The sequence below is a fragment of the Pipistrellus kuhlii genome, unplaced genomic scaffold (assembly GCF_014108245.1).
Source record: "Pipistrellus kuhlii isolate mPipKuh1 unplaced genomic scaffold, mPipKuh1.p scaffold_m20_p_4, whole genome shotgun sequence".
Classification (NCBI taxonomy): domain Eukaryota; kingdom Metazoa; phylum Chordata; class Mammalia; order Chiroptera; family Vespertilionidae; genus Pipistrellus; species Pipistrellus kuhlii.
This window is the reverse complement of record NW_023425540.1, coordinates 63,634,367-63,657,212: the sequence shown is the minus strand read 5'-3', so window position 1 is coordinate 63,657,212 and position 22,846 is coordinate 63,634,367.

Genomic DNA, 22,846 nt, shown 5'->3' with positions numbered 1-22,846 from the left:
ACTTTCTCTTCATCCTTTGTGCTATTGTTATTGTACATATTATATTTACATATGCAATAATAGTACTACAAATAATGCCAAAGTAAAGTAATTCTTTTTCATGGTATTGAAATTATTTAGGAGACAGCAGACATTGTCACTTTTAAAGCAGTATGAATTCAGCTTACACATTAAAATCTAGTTTAAATCTCAAAGAAGCGTTAAAGTTATTTTCTACTGACTACCCTTATCAAATTATTTTTCTTAAAAATATTTGACTTGTCCTATGTATATGTTTGCAAACAAAAAGAAAATCTAAATCTCTAAATGCACTTCTCAAAAGAATAGGAGCATAACACTTCCTTTGTAGTTTCCCAAAGTTTTCAGTGGTTTTGTAAATCAGATACTATTTTTCTGCTTTAAAGGCCATAATTATCCTGAAAATATTTCTAAAATCCAAATGATGAGTAGTTATCATTAAGGAAGCAACAGCCCCACTCACTTGGGTGCCCTCTAATGAATACCTGATCCAATAAAGTAATGGTTACAGAACGGAACTTAGACAAAATGGGCCTTTAATGGATGTAGAACACTTAAAAAGTGGCCATAACATTTTTTAAGGTCCAAAGGAATTAGAAATGAGTTTATTCTTCATGAGTTAAAAGGCCTTCACCTCATTATCCATCTTATAAAGCATGGGATTGCTCTGCCTTCAAATAGTTGCCTAAATGAAAAAGGGGTGGAAGAGTAAGAGAGCACAAAGAAAATGAATGTTGCAAATAGAGAAAGGGGATATACAGAGAAAAAGATGTTTCTGTCTCTCTCCCTCTCTCTGTCCCTCTCTTTCTCTAAAATCAATAAAAATATATTTAAACATATTTAAAAATGAAATGCAGAGAGGTTAAATAACTTGCCCAATACTGACAGTAGGTAAATAACAGAGCCAGGATTCAAACTGAAGCAGGCTGGCAGGGGTGTGGTTAGGGGATGATCAGGGTGGCAGGCAGAAGCAGTTAGGGGCAATCAGAGAGACAGACAGGCAGATGAGCTATTTTTAAAGAGCAACATTAATAATAAAAATGTGTTTTGCAAGGATTTCTAGATGTGATAGATTTTATTGAATTAGTCATGATGCTTTTCTTCAGGGTTCTTTTAATACTTGTTAATTTCTCTTTTAAAAAAGATGCAGACAGATTTCAGTTGAAGACCATTTTGTTCAATACTTTAAAAAGCTGAATAATGCTCACAATAATGAGATTTTGGGTTATATTGCATGTATTTAAAATTCCAGGAGGAATTTAGTACAGAATTCATAAGCTATTTCCTGACAGCAAAGGTTCTTAACTACATAATACATTGCCAAAAAGTAGTAGGATTTTCAAAACTGGAAAAATAATAAAACATACATTAATATGTCTGCTATAATTTAGCAATATAACTTCCTTTTGGGATTTAAGTCATAAACATAAATTCTAGATGAAAAGTAACTATTAAAAGTTGTTGAAAACAAATGTCAAAAGAATGACAGTATGAGCAGTTCCCCTGGTCTCTTCCCTTGATGCTTTAACAAGTTCAAAAGCTACATATAATTCAGCAAAAGATCCTCTGCTCCAATAACTGAAGGTGAGCAAAACTAGTAAACAGGGAAAAGAGAAAAGCAGAGATGGGTGCCAAGGACACAACCGGAGCTCAGACTGGGTCTCAGGAGAGGGGATAAATCACTCTCTGAAGCCCCGAGGAGCAGAAAGGTAGACAGAACATCCTTGCCTGAGAGGTCAGCACATACTGTTGTTAAACCCAGTGACAGGGGCAGTGATTGAGCAAAGAGATGCAGCCACAGCTATCTGGCAGTCACTGTTGCCAAGCAGAAAAACAAAGCCATGGAACCTGGCCACCTACTCTCACCCTCCCAGAGATACCAGTGGACCCCAGAAAGCTGTAGTAGTGAGTGTTGGGGGCTATAGAGCACACTATCTGCAGCCCTGAGAACTGAAGAGACGGGTGCATGCTTTGGCTAATCCCAGTGATAGGTGAGGGGAAGGGGACGGGGGAGGCCTGACAGTCACCATTATTGGAAGAACAACAAAGCCGCAAATGCACCAGCTGGCCAATCCCAGCTAACCCCGCCCCCATCCATCATGGTTAGCCCCAATGGGGACCCCTGGGACACCTGTGGAAGTCCTCTGGGCAACCTCTGGTTGCAGGGAGCTGATCTGGGATTTCATAGGCTTGGAAATGACCCACCACATTCGCCCATGGCGGTAGTACCCTGCCACCAACTGGTCACAGAGGAGAAGCCTACCTCTCCAGGAAGTACAGGGCATTTCCCTACCCCCAGAAATGGGAGAATCCAGATAATGCAAGAGAAACTAAAAATACTGTTCTTCATCACCACCTCTGGAAAACAAAAGAAAGACTTATCAACCCTCTAATAGAGAAGTGCCACTCAAAAGAAGTAGATTTTATTCCCATAAATGCCTAGGCAGAGAAATTATCCATCAAATACCAAGAGTAACCAAGATAATGAGACAGCTCAAAAAAGAAATGAAAATATTCCAAAAAATAAACTTAAAGACATTAAAATATGAATTTTAAATGACAAAGAGCCCTAGCAGATTTGGCTTAGTGGCTAGAGCAAGCAGGTCAAACTCACAGCCTGCGGGCCACATGCCTCATTTATTTGGCCCATGTTAGCCTTTGAGTTTGACATGCTTGAACTAAAGCATCAATCTGAAGGGTCTCAGGTTCCATTCCTGTCAAGAACATATACATTGGTATAGTATTGATCCAGGGCACAGGTCACGGCTTTTGCAGGAAGCAACAAGTGGATGTGTCTCTCTCACATCAATGTTTCTCTCTGCTTTCCCGCACCCTTCCACTATCTAAAATCAATGAAAAAAAGAAGAAATACCCTTAGGTGAGGATTAACAATAAATGAATAAGTGAATGAATGAATGAATAAGTGAGAAAGAATTCAATAATGCAGTTCTTAAAATACTCAATGAGTTATAAGAAAACACAGATAGCCAGTTTACTTAACTCAGAAATAAAATCATAATCAAAAGGAATACTTTACAAAAACACTATAAATGCTTACATGATAAGGATGAAGAAACAAGAGTTTCTCCAGGTGAAGCATCAGCATTTTATATTGAGAATCAAACAAATTTATTGGAACTGAAATAAAAAGATCAAATATATCTGACAAGAAAAGCCATGAGGAACACCAAAGGACAATTTTAAATATCTATGTTCAGTGTGCAACATTATAAGAGATGAATATTAGAAGTAATTTAAAAATAAAGTCATAAATCTTACATTTCATATGTTCCTTCATTAAACAAGCATATCCATCATTTTGGGATGTAAGGGTACAGAAATAAAGAATAAGAAGAGCAAAGGATATAAAAGAAGGGAGTGAGGTCGAAAAAAAAGAGAATTTCTGATAGTAAGTGCTCTGGATATAAAGGAGCAAAGTGGTGAGCGATCATAGATGATTATCATGTTCAATGACAGAACAACCTTCCCTTGGATAGCGAGAAGTGGGTAAAGATCCAAACATGGTGAGTAAAGAAGCCATGTAAATTGAGGAGGAAATATTCCAGACAGAGGGAACAACAAATGTAAACTATCCTTAGGCAGGAATTTGTCTGCTGTGTTCTATAAACCCCAATAAACCAGAGTAATTGGAGAGTAGTTTATAAGACACCGAAAGGAAACCAGATATAATAGATAGTATGAAGGCCAAAGCTTTTTAGACTATTGGGAGGACTTTTATTTTTATTAACTTTACTATCAATTATTTTGGGGATAGATTTTTGTCAAATTAGAATAAAATAAGGCGAGAACTTAGGGAGCCATATAAAAATTCCCTGGACATTTAGTCAATGATGAGTTTTGAGCAAATTAGACCTACTGATATTTTTCTAAATTACTGTTACTATTAGTATGTCAAGAAGAGCACATGACAGGGGTTGGGGTGAGCAATGGAGATCAGTCCTGAGACCATTATGGCAATCCTGGTAAGAGACAACAGTGATGTGAATAATTAGCATAGAAGTAATAAGTTATGATTACCTTCAGGATATATTTTTAAAGTGGATACTACAGGATATGTAAATGGATTTTCTGTGGAATGTGACAGAAAAAAAGGAATCAAGGATAACTCCAAGGTTATCTATGCAACTGGAAATATGCATTCACCATTAAATGACTTGAGGAGGAATGTGAGAGAAGTAGATTTGTGGGGTAATATAAGGGACATTTGAGGGGGGCTTACAAGTGTGATATATAGAGTACATTGTTGTATTTATGTGTACTAAAGTTGTGGGAGGGGTCTGAACTAGAGATATAAATTTGGCAGTTGTCAGCATGTAAATAGTGCTCAAAGTTATAAGAGCATATGAGATCACTAAGCAATGGCTGGAGAGGGAGGGAAGCAAGGGACAGGAAAAGAGAAAGAACAAAAATTAAAAAACAAAAGAAAACACTGAGCATTGGAGCAGTTTAAAGTTGCAGATGACTCAAAAAAAAGGATGAAATTATTATTTGCTTTTAAGTATCTCAAAAGAATACAATTTAGGATGGATTATAGATAAGAAGGGGATGAGTTACATGCAAAATTTCCTGAACATTTATGAAACAAACATGTGATCAGAAATAACTGTACTTTGAGAATATGATGCTGTGATTCCAATAAAATTCTTAGAAAATTTCAAATTGGCTGTCATCCCAAGATATACCAAATTTCAGAGTACATATCAATTCAGCAAATATTTATTATGTGTCTACTAAATAAAAAGCAGAGGAATTTGCTAAGTGAAATAACAGGTTTATAGTCCCTCTACCTAGAAGTTTACACACCAGTAAAATAAATGAGACATACCCAGATTTCTATTATTTAGTTCAGTACATGAAAAGTGACTAACAGACCAATTGTTAGAGGGAGGTTAGATCCCTTTCATTTCAATATGACTTAAGTCTACCTAATATTAAGGGGGGGGGGGGGGAATGAATTCACTTAACCGAAAAAGATTCCATGATGCTATGGCTTTAATCTCAACATTGTTATAAGAATCTAATCTCCATTATAACTACACTTTCTGTTTAGGCTTCCCTTGCGCATAAGATGTTTCTTATGGTGGCTGCCACAAAATTCAGGTTTATCTCTTCTTTGATTACATTTCAACAACAAAAAAGATACTTTTCCAGAAAGAAATTTCTAACTAGCCATCTGGGTCTGAGCTTCATGGATCTTAATTAAGCTACATGTTATCTATAAAGAAATCATATGTCTGGGTCAAGGTTGGGAAAGCATGAGAAGTGTGTTGTTTGACTTAACCGTATGTGACATATAAATGAGCTAAGGGAAGGTATAAGAATGAGTTCAAAAGAATGTCAGATTACTATTATGAGGAAAAGGAGGAATAAATGCTAAGCAGAGTAAAAAAAAAAAAAAAAAAACCACAACAATATATGTATACATAAAATATTTGTGTACATATTGTGTGAGTTGAGTGTGTGTGACTTTGTGTATAGATGTAGATATATAGACATATACATATATCCAATAGGTGCAATTAAAAAAGACATCAGGCTTAGCTGGCATGGCTCAGAGGTTGAGCATCAACCTATGGACCAACAGGTCATGGTTCAATTCCCAGTCAAGGGCATATGCCCAGGTTGTGGGCTAGAACCCCAGTGTGCGGTGTACAGGAGCTAGCCAATCAATGATTATCCCTCATAACTGATGTTCTATCTCTCTTTCCCTCTCCCTTTTTCTCTGAAATCAATAAAAATAAAAAAGACATCAGGAAAGTTGTAGAATTTAAGATAAGATCTTGAGAATTTAGGTAGATGAAGGCACAAGAAGAAAAAAAAAAAGACATTCCAAGTGGAAGGAATTATAAAGCAAAGGACAATGGCAAAGAAACAAGAACAAAAACAAACAAACCAAAAACTGAAAGCATGCTGAAAAATGATCAAGAGGTAAATATGACTAGGGGGTTGGATATATGCATATATAGTAAAAACTCATGTAAAATAATGCTAAATAGCATTGACTGCCAGGGTAGAGAGTTGGCACTTCATTTATTAATGGGAACCCTTTGACATTTAGGGAGAAATAACATGATAAATTATTTAGAATGCATTTGCAACCAAAAAAAAAAAAAAAAAAAGATTGGTTAATAGCAGCTTATGTCATGGAGCATTTATTGTTTCTTTAAAAAGTCCAGAGAAAAGCATTTCCAAGGTTTATATGTTAACTTCCTTCTACTCTATCATCCCCCACTCTATGGTGAATTTTAAGGAGGTGGCCTCATATCCTTATACATAAGAACAAGGAACTTCTCTTTATGCAGCTTTTTCTTTCTCAGGGAGACAACTATACTGCAGAGGGTCTCATCATAAATTTGATGACATCCATCTGGTCAAAATTGGGCTGCATGCTAACCCTAGACCTGTGCTGGGCAAACTGCAGCTTGCAAGCCACATGCGGCTCTTTGGCCTCTTGAGTGTGGCTCTTCCACAAAATACCACAGCCTGGGCAAGTCTATTTTGAAGAAGCGGCATTAGAAGTTTAAAAAAATATATGGCTCTCAAAATAAATTTCAATCATTGATATTTGGTTCTGTTGACTAATGAGTTTGTCGACCACTGCCCTAGACCAATCACTGGCAAGGGCAAATAGGTTCCATTAAACTAGACCTATCATGATTTAGACTCTGCATTGAGTATTTTGCTTCTCTAACTCCATCACAGTTCTATGAGCAAAGAAAAAGAAGTTATGGCTACTGGATAGGCAACCAATAGAAATTACCACATGTTGGGAAAGACAAAATTAATCTGAAATTTGTGTGCAGAATGGATGAGGAAGTTGAGTTATAAACGGTATGATGGATAAACTGCTGGTGAGAAACTAATTGTGCATAAGTATAACCTTTAAGGACATAAACCACCATGGAATGCAAAGTTATGAGGAGGAAGGGAAGGAGGGAGGGGGAAGGAGAAAGGGGGATGGAAGAAGGGAGAGAGAGAGAGTGAAAGAGAGAATGAGAGAGAGAGGGAGAGAACTTTTGGGTTGTACTTCACACTACCATATTGTTTAATTGCTTTAATTTCCTCATATCCCTGGGAGACTACTTACAATTGCCTACTGTGTCTCCCAATTGAATTTATATTGAATACTTTTAAACCTCCCTTCTCTACTGTTCACCTTCCCCAGCTTCTCTGGCAAAGGCAGTGTAAAAGCAGTCCTATTTCCGTCTTTTACTTATTAAAATTTCTTCACTTTCACCAGCTTAAGTCAACATTCAGCATTTGGCATTATGCCACCTTGTGATTATTCCTTCCTGCTTGAGTTAATTCTTTCTTTAAAAAAAAAATATTGGGCAATATGAAGATTTGAAGTAGCAAAAGACTTGACAAGGGCAAAAACTGTTATGAACAATATTATGGGGTATGAGTAGCCAGCAAGTAAACACAAAAACACTTACTCTACTTCATTCTGCTTTCTACTGTCACATGTGTGTGTTTTTTAAATCAATGATCATGGCTGTGCCCTGATCCTACACCCTATCCTATACTCTTAAATCTATAGCATTGCAATACTAAGAATCATTCACATAGAACCTGTGTGGTTTTTAATCAAATGGGAATAAGTTTCCTGGAACCAGTGCTTACTGACTTATTCAATAATTTGGATCATATGTCTACATTGCAGCACAATCAATCCATTTACTTTGCAAACATTTCCACATGTGCTTACATACAGTTTCTTAAGACAAATGAATCTTTGATCAAAACTTGATTCAGAGAAGCAATCAGGTTTCACCATTAAGTTTATTGAGCAAGTAATTTATGGGCACAAATCACAGCCAGCATGGTAAGGTGTGGCAAAATGGCTTTCAATGGGTCTCAAAGATTAACAACCATAGGTTAAAACATGCAATGGATAGTAGTGACATTACCATAAATTAAAACATGCAATGGATAGTAGTGTCATTACCATAAATTATAACATACATTTCTCAGTTGATATTTAAAAATACATGAATGCTCACATATTCCCTTAAAATAGTATCTGCTACTCTTTTTTTTTTTTTTAATTGAAAAGTTTCTTCTTCATTTCATGACAAACGAGAATGACCACAGCACTCTTAGCTACTCTGCAATGTTAACTTCAAAGTTAGGTAATAAATTTTCCACGAGGAATTCTCAAACCTTTAACTTCCTTATGCTTTATGTACTATAGTAATGCTCAAAACAAAAAACTTAAGTTCGTTATTGAAGTTTCTTCCTATTACTTAAAAACATATAGGTCCTCTCTGTTTTTGTTCATTTTCCCGAGAGCATGGAAATAAGCTCTGTAAAATGTATAACAAATATTAATTTTAAATTTGAATTCTCTCATAAAATGGACTAATACATTTAATATAATAATTTCCTTTGTTATACTTTATATATAGTAAATATATATTTTCTATTAATTTAAAATATTTTATTGAATGTTTTATTTCTAGGAATTAAAAGATACTATGTCCCAAGTTGTTGCACTGAATAATTTTTCTGTCCACAAATAAGAAACCGGAAATGTAGAGTAATGTATGCTCATGTAACCATTTGTAGCTGTATCTTGGATTGAAATACTTCAGATATTTTTTAAAGCAGTATGAATGACTAACATAGGGTTTTGTATTATTATTAAAAACTTGGCAAACCAAAGCTTTTGTCAAGTTACTTTCTCCCAATGCCAATTAAAAAATATAGAAATATACATATATTTTTATATATATATATATTCTAATTTAAATGCTTTTTAATAGAATATCTATTTCTAAATGCACAGCACCAAGACTAAATATTTAGCATTTACTAAAAGTTAAAGAGATATCTTTTGTTTTGTTTTATCCCTTTGACAAAATACTAAATCTGCTAGTTTATATTATGAACACAGATTAAAGACAATTTATCAGAAAACTAATCACACCAAGCTGCACTAATTATTATTTATTCTTTCAGCACAATGTCCCTGGACATCTAAGTATTATTGAACTTCTAAATATTGTACATGTTTCAACAAAGATTTCTAGAGATCTAACCCATTTCCCATCAGAATTCACAAACCATTTTATTGTAGCAATTACAAAGTAAAACAAAAGAGGAATTAGAGATATTACACATGTAATCTTCCCAAGACGCAGTTAAAGATGAGAAACGTTGACTACTGGGTTTAGAAGTAAAAAAGAAGGCCAAATCCTCTTGTTTGGACTATGAAGAATTAGCAATGGAACAAAAATAATAATTGAAAAATGTACCTTCAAATACATTGTATATAACTTAGTTGCTGTTGTTATTGTTGTTTTCATTTAAAACAACCAAATCCTATTTGTAAAAGTGAATACAATAAAAAATATATAGACAGGCACACTTAATGGAACCAAAGTACCATGGACAACCTACACTTTCAAAGAGGCCTGATTCTCAGATGGCAGTAGCTACTACATGTGTTTTAGATATAGTTCACCTGTTAAAAATCTGTTAGGCATTTTTCTTCTTCTCTACCCATGTCTCAGACACTGAGGGCCAGATTACTCTCCCGCTCTATATTTTATATTTATGCAAACAAGTATCAACTTCAATCTACAATCAAAATACTGAGGGAAATTCAACATATAAAATATGTTCAATTACTTCAAATCAACTCTGGGCTTCGCATAGGCAATACGCAGGAGTACACTTCCAGTCACATTGATTATTCATTCAAAAGGTATAAATTATGTAACAAACTAGAGGCCTGGTGCATGAAATTCATGCTCAGGGTGGTGTGGGGGTATGTCTCAGCCCAGCCTGCACCCTCTCCAATCTGGGACCCCTCAAAGGATGTTCAACTGCCCATTTAGGCCCAATCCAAGTAGGATTGGGCCTAAACAGGCACTTGGACATCCTTCTTACAATCCAGGACTGTTGGCCCCCAACTGCTCACCTGCCTGCCTTCCTGATTGCCCCTAACCGCTTCTGCCTGCCAGCCTGATCACCCCAAAACCACTCTCCTGCCAGCCTTATTAATGCCTAACTGCTTCCCTACCAGCCTGATTGTTCTAACTAACTGCCCTCCCCTGCCAGCCTGGTCACCCCCAACTGCCCTCCCCTGCAGGCCTGTTCTTCCCCAACTGTTCTCCCCTGCAGGCCTGTGTTCCTCCACAACTTCCCTTTCTTGCAGGCCTGGTTGCCCCCAAATCCTTCACCTGCAGTCCTGGTCACCCCCAAATGCCCTCCCTTGCAGGCTTGGTTGCCCCCAAATACCCTTGCTTGCAGTCCTGGACACCCCAACTTCCCTCCTCTGCCAGCTTGGTCACCCCTAACTGCTCTCGCCTGCAGGCTTGTTTGCCCAAACTGCCCGCCCTTGCAGGCTTGGTCCCTTCCAACTGCCCTCCCCTGCTAGCCGTCTTGTGGTGGCCATCTTGTGTCTACATGGTGGCAACTATCTTTGACCACATGGGAGCAGCCATCTTGTGTGTTGGAGTGACAGTTAATTTGCATATTACACTGTTATTAGATTATTAGTTAGGATACAGAAAATTCTACAGCCTTAGAAGAGTATACTGATGGATAGGCATGATACGTGCTCTCAAAGTACTTTGTCCATTTTAACCTCAACTTTATACAGGCTTTTTTCACACATTTTTTAAAATTTTTATGCTGTGTAAACTTTTTTAAGCAATAGCCAAAAACTCTATTTTTATAAGTGAATATATTCTAACAATAAAAAATAACAATAATTGATTTTTTAAAATTAACTGTGTCCTCTTCTTGGGTAACCAGAGATTAAGGTATCAATTAATTTAATGCTTTACTGTATAGTTTCCTCAAGCCTCCAAAATCATTCTCTCAGTTCTCATTCTATTTTTGTGACAGTACTTTATAAATCCTACCTCAGCTTCTGTCCTCCAAATCCATTCTGCAAATGTTACTGTCCCAGTAGCTCAAAATTTATTTTATTCACTTTTCCTTGGGACTAGTTCTTGAAATTGAAAGGGTCAATATTCTTAAACTAAATTACTATCCACACACCTGCTGTACTGGGAAGCAGGAGAATTACTTTCTAGAAAGGTGGTTTCTGTCACTTTAAAAATATACTGATATTCATTTATCTTAAGATATATAGGACTAAATTTCAAATAAGTTGAGTGAGAAAGCTCAGATATATAATATCAGATATAAAATCCTTTTTACATGGAAAATAAAAATTTCAGTAGAATGATTATACAGAAAATTTCTATACAAAAAATAAGCAAACATGAAGTTCTTGTAGCAACTGAGTAAACTTTGATAAGTAAAAAATATTTCAAACTGTTCAGATTTATTTGAATCAGTTTTGCAATCACTTAAAAATCATGAAATATGCAAGTCCTATGCCTGTCCAGCTGCTTAATTTTTTTGGATTATTTATAAATCACTTCTGTCCAATAAGTAAAATTACCTTCCATGCTAAATTTAAATTATTAGACACTTCCAAAATATTTCTGAAACCAGCAACTGTTTTTCTCATTTGCTACTTGGCATATCTTCAAAAACTTATCTAACATTTGTAGCACTGTCTCAGAGATTTGATCAAGCATGATTTAGTGACTTGTGTTTTCCCACTATGGCAACATCTGATTTCTGGCAGACAGTATGTCTGCAGATACACTTCACAAATGTGAAGTTCCTAGGTATGCACAAATGTGCCCAAACCCAAGAGGCATGAAGTAGCTAAATAGCAAAGCCCTAAGCAGCTGCAGCCTACAGTGATATTTATGGTAGAAGGAATAAACCTGGAGACAGTTCTTTGATTAATGGGCTGAGAGATATTGAAGTAGCTGTCCTCTTTCTGCCAAAAGTCAGAGTGGTCAAACTTAGATGATTATCAGAATCACATGGGCATTTTAAATCTAGAGATTCCTGGGCTCCCTGCCCAGCAATTTGTTCCACAGGCCTTGGGACTAGAAATCTGTTTGTTTGTTTTTATAAAGTTCCCCAGTTAGGAAAGTTTCCCCAATTTCCTGTTGAGGCAGGATTAGAATAAATTCTAGAACAAAATATATACTCATATATGAGTCAGTACTTGGATCCCATCCTGGTGATACCACTTATGAACTTCTGAGTTTGGGCTATGTATTTAATCTAACTTTGTTTCAATTTCCTTGTCTAGAAAAAAAATGTGTTTTTTTTTAATCTTTATTGTTTAAATTATGACTTTGCCTCCCTTTTCTGCCACTGACCTCTTCTAGCCCCTCCCGCCCCCCCCACCACCACCTCTGGTCTTCACCACCCTGTTGTCTGTGTCCACGGGTTATAGATACATGCATACAAGTTCTCTGGTTGCTCTCTTCAAATGGGGTTAATTTTAATATCTATTTCATTAGGCTATTTTGAGTACTCAGCAATTACTACCTTATACAGTGATTCTCCAGGTTGAGAACCGCTGCTGTAGAGCTTAAGACCATCGGAAATCACAGATATTTACATTATGATTCATTAACAGTAGCAAAATTACAGTTATGAAGTAGCAATGAAAATAATTTTATGGTTGGGGGTCACCACAACATGAGGAACAGTATTAAAGGGCCGTGGCATTAAAAAGGTTGAGAACTATTAACTTTATACCTCAAAGAGTGGTCAGCAGATCAGCACACTGGCTCATTGGAAATGTAGAATCTCAGGCCCTGTCCAGAAATCTGCATTTTAATAAAATTTTCATATGTGGCACGTGAGTTTGAAAAGCATCGATTTAAGACGTGAAGTTCATAGGATGGTAAGTACTTGATAATTTTGCTATTATTACTTTAAATCTAAACATTAACCCTTTGCACTCCGCTGTCCCCTCTCAGGGGACATCGGAATTCTAGCATATCACTCAGATGTCCCCTCTCAGGGGGGACATTGCAGTTTATTAGTGATTACGGGGAATTGAGTTAATTCAACGCACGTGTCCGCCGCAAAGTAGCGTCAAGTAGCTGGTAGCCAATGTCCAGAATGGTTTGGAGTGCAAAGGGTTAAACAACTTAATGGTCTATAGAGGAAATAATGAACAACACAAACAGACCCAGAGAAAGAGAACCAGCGATCAGACTCTCAAACCTCAGAGTGAAAATAAGGGGGGATGGGAGTAAGGGGAAGAGATCAACCAAAGGACTTGTGTGCATACATATGGGCCTAGCCAGTGGCCATGGACAACGGGGGTTGGGGGGGGGGATGGAGGGGCATATCTAGGGAGGGGTTTGGGAATGGGAGAATAAGGACAATTATTTGAGACCATAATCAATAAAAAAAATAATAAAAAAATAAAATAAAAATAAAAACTCTGCAACGACCTAACATAAGCAGTGTCCAGTCGAATCTGTGGCAGACAATGGAGTCCAGCTTACATCAGAGAAGAACACGAGGAGCTGAAAAAGAAAATGTAGGAAGAACCACAACAGAAATGAATCTCTAGCAAGTTTCCCTCACAGTTGTCTTTCTGATGAGGGAGACAGAAAATCCAATAAATAATTACACTGTAGTAAAGTTTATTTAATTAAGTTTATTGGGATGACATTTTTAAAAATATAGTTTTATTGATTTCAGTGAGGCAGGGAGAGGAAGAGAAAGATAGAAACATTAATGATGAGAGAGATCAGTGATAGGCTATCTCCTGTACATCCCCTACTGGGGATCAAGCCCACAACCTAGGCATGAATCCTGACCTGGAATCAAACTGTGACCTCCTGGTTCATAGATAGACACTCTGACATTGAACCATGCCAGCCAGGCTATTGGGATGAGATTATATATATTGGCCAGTAGCTACGATGAACACTGACCATCAGGGATCAGAAGCTCAAAGCAAGAGCAGAAACCACAGGCATGGAAGCATGGAACAGAATGATGAAGACTGATAAATCTCAGGGGACAGGAAGAGGGAAGGAAGAGATGAACCAAAGATCTTATATGCATCCTGGAGGCCCAGTGGATGAAGCCCCGGCCCTGGCCTGCACCCTCTAGCAATCTGGGACCCCTTGGGGGATATCAGAGAGCTAGTTTTGGCCCAATCCCCACAGGCCAGGTAGAGGGACCCCACTGGTGCATGAATCCGTGCACTGGGCCTCTAGTTTGTTAACATTACAATATAGTTTTCAAGTATACAATTCTATGATACATCATCTGACTATTGCACTATGTGTCCACTACCTGAAGTAAAATCTTCCATTACCATATATTTGACTCATTTACCCTATACTACCCCTCTGGTAACCACCATATTATTGTCTATGAATTTGTTTGTTTTTTTCTTGTTCATTTGTTGCTTTCACTTTTATATTACACACGAGTGAAATCATATGGTTCTTGACTTTTTCTGTCTGACTTATTTCACTTAGCATGATATTCTCAAGATCCCTCCATATTGTGGTAAATAGCAATGTTTCATATTTCTTAAGGCTGAGTAGTATTCTGTTGTATATATGTACCATATCCACTATATCAAATTACCCAGCAAAGAACACTTAGATTACTTTCATGTCTTGGTCACCATTAACCCTTTGTACACCATAAGCGACTATAGACACTTTAAAAAACATTTTTTGTGAGAATTTTCAACTGAAAATACTCAAGAACACCCACATTGTAATATGTTTATTTTTATAATATTCATCAGAAATTCATTTTCTTTTTATTAGATTCAAAATATTGTGGTGTGTGGGGATGGTTACCATTTTGGATGCATGGCAGTTAACTGGTTAATAATGTTGCAATGAATATAACGGTGCATTTATATTTGCAAATAAATGTTTTCGAATGTTTCCAATACATACACCAAAGAGGGGTTGCAGGGTCAGATGGTAATTCTATTCTTCATTTTCTGAGTAGCCTCCATACTTTTCATAGTGGCTGTACCAGTTTATATTTCCACCAGCAGTGAATGAGGGTAACGGTTTAATAATGCATGAACTCAGACAGAAAAGGGGCAAGGAAGGAGTAAGCTCTTCCTGGAGGTCAGAGAATGCTTCTCCAAGCAACCCATATTTGAATTACATTTTAAAGAGGACATGTAGACAATTAGGAGAGCATGCTGAGCTCTGACAATCTCAAGTGCAAAGTACAGGAAATACATGATCACTGAATTTCAAGGTCCCTGCACTTTGAGTGTAGAAAGTAGCTGTTCTTGGTTTATAAAAAGTAAAACCAAAAGAGGCTGTTAACATACTGCTCAGCACTGAGCCTGTCCTGAGACTGAGACACAGTTCTGTTGTTCAGTTGGGTGGAGATCCAAGAATTCTCCACCATTCTGATGTGTTTGGCAGGACAAGATGATGGTGGGTGGTTTGATCGTGAAATGGTTCATATTCCTTTCTGAGAATCATAAACCTTGTCCTGGACCAAATGAGCTTCCACCAAAGGGTTTCACTAACGGAGTGAAGTGATCATGCCATTTTTAAAACGTGGTGGATAATGGGAGAAACTCTGGTGAATGGATGTCATGAATTTAATGATAAAGTTCTTTGGATCCTGTACTCCCAATGTACTATGCCACCTGTACAAGTCACTTGAATGTTCTGTGCCTCAGTGTGCCCATCTCCAAAATGGCTCAGATAATGGAGCAGTTATGAGGATTGTAAAACCATAAATGTTGTAACACCATAAACATTTAATCATCATCACCATCGTCATTGTTGTGCTACATCAACATTCACACAGCACAGTCTAAGGACAAAGTATTTGTCCCAAAGACACAGAATATAAAGAAATATTTAAAATCATGTTAATAATTTGACTTATCTATAAATGAGTTCACATTCATTTAAAAATCTCTCAGTCTGCTTTAATAAAGTGGAAATATTTACTTGCACAGGGATTTCTTTTCCATTATGAGGCATATAGTGGATAGTGTTCAGTGATTTAACAGCCAGTCAGAAAGATAAGTGCTTAGCTTCTGTACAGTAGCAATCCCTGAAAAAATCTCTTGGGGCCAAATCTTTTCTTAACAAAACCAGACCCAGTCACTGAGACAGTGCATAGACTCTTGACTTAGACTAAGAAATGAGCACACAAATCTTTGAAACACTTCAGCACAGTTACCACAACACACATAATTTAATCCCTCTTTTTAAAAATAACCTAATATAAGAATTGGTTAAAAAAAAGCTCTGGCTCATTATAATGATAAATGCATAATTTAGGAATTCACAATCTGTCTGTGTATTCATTCTTCTTTGGCATCCTGCAATTAACACAATGCTGATGAAAGACATGGAACCTTGGCAAATTTTAAATACTTTAGCAATGGGCATGCCCATTCTATAGTTAGCAGCACAAGAAGACTATGAGTGATCTTGACCACTAATGATTCACATATTATCAAGAGTATATTTAAAATAACTTATTTTCCAGTAATTATACATCTTAAATTAAAGCACATTAATAGGTGAGTACACCTTTCTCTTGATAGCTCTGCATTTGGATCAAGACAACAAGATATGAATATCTAGAACTATAAAAATAGTGACTAGAAATTGAAGCTAATTGTTTATTGATTTAACTCAGACCTTTCCAAGGATACAACTTATCCTAAATTTACTGCTTTTTCTGGGGACTGAACAAAAGCTGAGTCTAGTTGGAATTCTAGTAGCTAGAAACTTAGAACAAATATAAAAGGATGTTGTCTGAATATCATACAGGTTAAAATTCATTGGTTTTTTAAGTTATATTCAATGTTGACGGACACCCACACAAGTTACTCTATTCTCCTTTCAAATTAGAAAGTTTTAAAACAATAATTGAACACATTCAATACAATATGGCCTATTCTATTCTAGAGTACTCCCATGTTTTTTCTCCACTCATTCTTACATAGCTATTATCTCTGTTTTCCTCTTTTCTCTGCAGAGTAACTCCTCCTGGTCTTGCAGAGCTCAACTCTAAGATACTTCTTCAGGTGAACTCCCCCACCCCCGACCTCCAGAACTAGGTCAAATCCTCTAATTATAGACTCTCCTCATATAAAATAATTCTCCTTCCTAGCATTTGTCAACTTGTCATTGTACAGTTGTGTGTGAATTTACATGTGTGTGTTTAATGTTGCCTCTCCTATGGCTCCATGAACACTGGACAAAAGATATAATGTACACTCTTTCCTAGATACTCATCTTACAGAAAGACCGTGTATACTATATTAAAACTTCCTGGCTGTCTTCAAATTTTTCTAAAGTTAACATGACAATGGGAAAGGGTCAGTGATTTATCCAGATAACATCCTATTTCCATTTCATTGTAGCATATGATAAATGGCACAAGGGGAGCTACCTACCATTTCAAACATTGTGTTATCTTTTAGAATGGAAGAAAAATAATGTCATAAATTCATAAGGACATTACTATGTTCTTTTTCTGGTCTTACATTTTGTAAAACTAAATTCAACTTGGCTCCTAGTTTATTTTAAGATAGAAGTAATCACTCTCAGTTTCTATTGCCCAGTATTCTACAACTGCACCTTTGACTTCAGCCAGCTTACCAAAGGGGAATAATACTCCAGCACTGCTCAGATTAAAAACTAGCAAGAGGTACTTTGCCTCTATAATGCTATATAATAAAAGTGTAATATGCAAATTGGCCCAATGGGGGAAGAGTGGAATGACCATTGGGACCACACTAAGACACCCACTGATGCCAGACCAGCCAAGGCGGTGTGATATGTTGGTCAGGGGCCCGGCCATCACCCCATAATCGCCCCACAGAGGGAGGCCCAGGCCACTGACTGGTGGGCTGCTGCAGGTGGGTGGGGCCTCCCTCTTTGAGTAAAGCCCAGGTCCCAGGTGCCAGCAGAGGTGGCTGGAGGGAAGCCCAGGTGCCAGGGGCCAGAGGAAAGCCCGGGTCCTGGGTGCTGGAGGGAAACTGGTGCTAGCGGCTCCAGGAAGGAAGGCCTACTTTTACACAAATTTCATGCATCGGGCCTCTAGTATCAAAATAAAATGGCTCAGCTGAAACCACAAAGTCACAGACCTGTACATATACACCTTATGCACACATAATCCCACACAATCCCACAGTCATAAAGCAAACTTTTGTCAGCCTAGTCAAAGCTGTTGGTTGAATATCTAAGAGTAAACACAAGAGAAAATAAATGCCTACAGGGGACAGGAGCTTTGTTGACCTACAGAAAGTCAATTATCAGGACTAAGAATGATCATATTTTTATTGCCCACAACCTGGAAATAACACACCAACCAAGATATGGTTAAAGACAAGAACATCCAACATGTTTTTTTAATCAATAATAAGCATATTTTAGGACAAAATATAAAACTTCTGGGGTTTCTTTTTTAAATCAGTTTAATAATGATTTAAATAAAATAAACCCTATCAAGTTCCCTTTCAAGATGGTTAAATTAGAACTGTGATAGTTGGTATACTTAAAACTGTTGAAATAACCTTTTTTTAAAAAGTGACTGTACTTAAATTATTTCCACTGCACAGGGAATAAAACACACAGTGGGTATTGCCAGATGACAGAAATTTAGTTGTACATTTGAAGTTTTCATGGTTATTCAATTGAATCAAACTGGTGACAATCAATCAAATAAAATCAACTTTTCCTTGTAGCTAAGAAGCTTTGAAAGAATTATTTCCTGCCTAGCATTTCTCGACTCCTTTATAAATGCTGATTTTCATTTTAAGAGAAAGCAAAGGCTAAGCATGGCAGGCAGGTTCTTTACCATGGCTTACAGATTCCACTTTTTCCTCTATCATCTCTCAGAAGCAGACTCTTCCAAACACCTATAGTAAAATCTTTAAAGAACTACACACACACACACACACACACACACACACACAGAGGCCACATTATATTTATTTTATAAGAAGCAGCAAAGGAGGTAAAAACAGGGAATTAAGGTCCTGAAAACTGTTTTGTTTTGTTTTTTTCAACATGCTGGCTTCCTACCACCAGGTTGGGAAGAGGTCCCATGAGCTGCAAAGATTCAGAGACAGGCAAGAGTAGCCACAACTCAGGATATTTTGTTGTTATTTATACATCTGCAAACTTTTATTTCATTTATTTTTTTCAACTACAGCATACATTTTATATTATTTTTTATTAGTTTTGGGTGTACAGCATAGAGGTTACATAATCATATACTTTACTAAGTGATCCCCCAATATTTCCAGTACCCAGCTGGCATCCTACATAGTAATTCCACTATTATTGACTCTACTCCCTATGTTATACTTTATAACCCTGTGGCTATTCTTTAACTACCAATTTGTACCCCCACCCCACATCACCTCATGACAATCATCAGTTTGTTCTCTGTATCCAGAACTCAGAACTTTGGGAGACTATATGCTCAGCTTTCCTAAGCAAGTTGCCTTTGTCAAGAGGCTTTTGTCAGAAGTCTAATTATTTAGGGACAAATGCTATTCCTTAAGCTTCAAAGATTTACAATTGATTTAGAATATTTTAAATGTACTATCTTATAATAAATATAATTCAAATGAACATTTAAGTCAGCATTCTTTTAAGAAGGAGGGTTACTTTAAAGTTCAACATTGGCAGCATGCACTACCTGAAATAAAAAATAAATAAAAAAATAAAAAAAACATTTTTAAAGTAATCAACTAAAATCAGTCCATTCAAGCACAATTTCAACCACCTGCTCAAAAGATGGTTAGGTTGATTATACTTGATAATGACTCCCAGACACTAAAATCTCAAAGAAAGCACCACAAACTCTCCCAGGACTCTGCACAAAGAATTTTCTAGTAGAGTCCAACAACATACACCCAGAGTTGAGGTCAAACTCCTGCAAACACTGGGAAAGTAAAATATCAATTTGGGGACAGGAAACTCTAAAATCTCCTTAGATTACAAGGTACAATCAATGCGCCTGAGAGACTAAATGCCAATATTATGAATCTTTTTCTGGAGTCCGACCTCAGCTCTTGCCAATTATTTACCTTGTAGCTTCAGGCAAGTCTCTTGAGCTCTCTAAGCTTCAATTTCCTCAAAAGTAAAATGATGATAACAAGGTCTAACTCACAAATTTGTGAAAATTAAAACAAATTACACACTTTAAAGATCTTTAAAAACATTAATTCTCCATGTGAGATGTTGCTTATTAAATGGGACTGGAAAAAAGAAGAAAGCTTAAATGATCATGGAATGCTCTCTAATTTGTCATAAGGTAGCCAACAATACTTCCATAAAAATACATAAATCCATTCTCTCTACAATTAAGCTAACAGTCCTCAGGATAGCCTATACTAGAGAGAAAAAAAAAATTAGGTTTATAATGAGAATAAATATAAACCTTGTTGTCAAAAAGTATTTATTATGAAATAAATATTAATGGGAATCAAAATGAAGAAAACACTTTAAAGGATTGGACAGAAAAATCTGGTTCTTTCTAGATCTGGTTCTTGCCTTAAGCCCTGATAGCTACTGTTAGTCAAAACACTTATTTATAAACCTAAAGATCTTATATTCATAGATATCAGTACAGTTTTATTTATATCTTCAAAAAGGAACTCAGACTTCTGTAACATAAATTTTAAGTAATAACTATATAGACCAGAAGTCCATATGAAGATTCAATAATTATCTTCTGTGTTTCCTGGTTATCTAAACATATAAGTTTTAGCCCAAAGCTCTGCTATAAAATAAAAACAGTGTCATGTCATTCCTCAACTAAGTAGAAATATCTTTACATCATCAAAGTTAATACTCCAAATTTCAAATTGGAAAATAATTATTTAACTTTGAAATAGTATCATCTATATACAGCAACTTTTTATACCACAATGTTTATACAAATCTAGTTTACTGGTTTAAAAATGTATTAGGCTTTATTTTCTGGAGTCTGTGATAAGAAATACACAGTTAAAGTTCTTATATCCTATATAGTAAAGAAGTAATACGCAAATTGACCATCACTCCAACACACAATATGGCCGCTTCCATGTGGTCAAAGATGGCCGTCCCCATGTGGACACAAGATGGCTGTCACAAAATAGCCAGCAGGGAAGGGCAGTTGTGGGCGATTAAGCAAGCAGGGAAGGGGCAGTTGGGAAGGACCAGGCCTGCAGGGGAGGGCAGTTGGGGGCAACCAGTCCTGCAGGAGAGAGCAGTCAGGGGCAACCAGGCTGTCAGGGGAGGGCAGTTAGGGGTGACTGGGCCAGCAGGGAAGGGCAGTTAGGGGTGACCAGGCCAGCAGGGGAGGGCAGTTAGGAGTGACCAATCAGGCTGGCAGGGGAGCAGTTAGGTATTGATCAGGCTGGCAGGAGAGTGGTTAGAGGGTGATCAAGCTGGCAGGCAGACGAGCAGTTGGGAACCAACAGTCCTGGATTGTGAGAGGGATGTCCAACTTCCCATTTAGGCCCAATCCTCCCAGTGGGATAAGGCCTAAACAGGCAGTTAGGCATCTTTCGAGGGGTCCCAGATTGGAGAGGGTGTAGGTTGGGCTAAGGAACACACAACCCCCCTCTCGTGCAAGAATTTTATGCACCTCTAGTTTGTATATAAAATATTTTACCAAGATCACCATGTACAGCACTGGCCAGTTTGACTCAGTTGTTTGAGTATGTCCTATGCAGAGAGAGAGAGGTTGCAGGTTTCATTGAAGTCAGAGCATGTGCCTGGGTTGCAGTCTTTATCCCCAGGGGGGGCATGATGGAAGCTGCAGGTTGATATTCCTCTTTCACATTGATGTTTCCTTCTCTTTTTTCCTCTCCCTCTCCCTTCCTTTCTCTCTAAAATCAATAAAAACCTATCTAAACAGCTAGCACTTGGCCTCCTTTTTTTTGTCAGATCAAAAACCATGGAAAACCAGGGTTTCTTGCCTCCCTAGCTTTTGCTCCGCAGGAAATCTGAGAGAAAAGGAAGATTTTGTATGCCATTCTGTGATTTTTTGATATTTCTTTCTCCAGTGGCACAAAAATGGGCCCATAGATTTTTTTACCTCAACAAACACCTAGCCTGACAGAAAATAAAATTACAGTCTCTGTATCTTGCAGAAACCTTTAAACATAAGGTAAAAAAGAGAAAATTACAAATACATTTATTTTAATAAGCACTTTTTAAATTTTTTTTCTCCATAAAATTATCCCCTCATTTCTCATTTTTGTTCCTTTAAATGAAAGGGAGGGGTGGAATCAGATAGGCCTTTTTCGAACCTCATTGGAGCTTGAAGGGTCTTGAACTATAAACCAAATTAAATTTGATTTTGCCTTTTTTAAATCCATGAGCTGTCTTCCTATTAGTCCCTACCAGAAGTAGACAAGAAGCCAATTCTTCGAATTTCACATAAATATTCACAGAACAATTGAACAATTGATGAAAAATGGTAATCCTCTTATTAGCCTACTTAGTGCAAAATGAATTTAAAAGAAAAAAGTGCTCTGGGATCCTAAGTGTTGAGAAAAGCATGATCTTGTTTAGGAACAAGCCTCTACAATTCCAAAATTAATTTTGTTCTTGAGTTATTTAAATTACTCATTTTAGAGGACTCGGATGCAGTCAAAGGGCCAGTTTGGGGCCATATAGAGGACACTGATGGCCTACTGTAGGTAACCAGAAGATGAAGTACAAAGGGACATGGAAGAGCCTAAGCGTTAGGTAAGGGTTAACATATCCTAGTCAATTACCTGCATGCTGACCTTGTGCAAAATTCCATGGAAATCAGCCAGTGCAAAATTCTCAAGACAATAATAGTAAAAGCTGAGATGGCAGATGAGACCACAGCTTCTGTACAGCTGCAACAAGTCTCAAACCTCATTCCCTTAATCATGCAAGCAGGAAAGTCCAATCAATAAATGCTGAGGTAGCATTTAAGGAATGGAGGACAGGCACTGGCA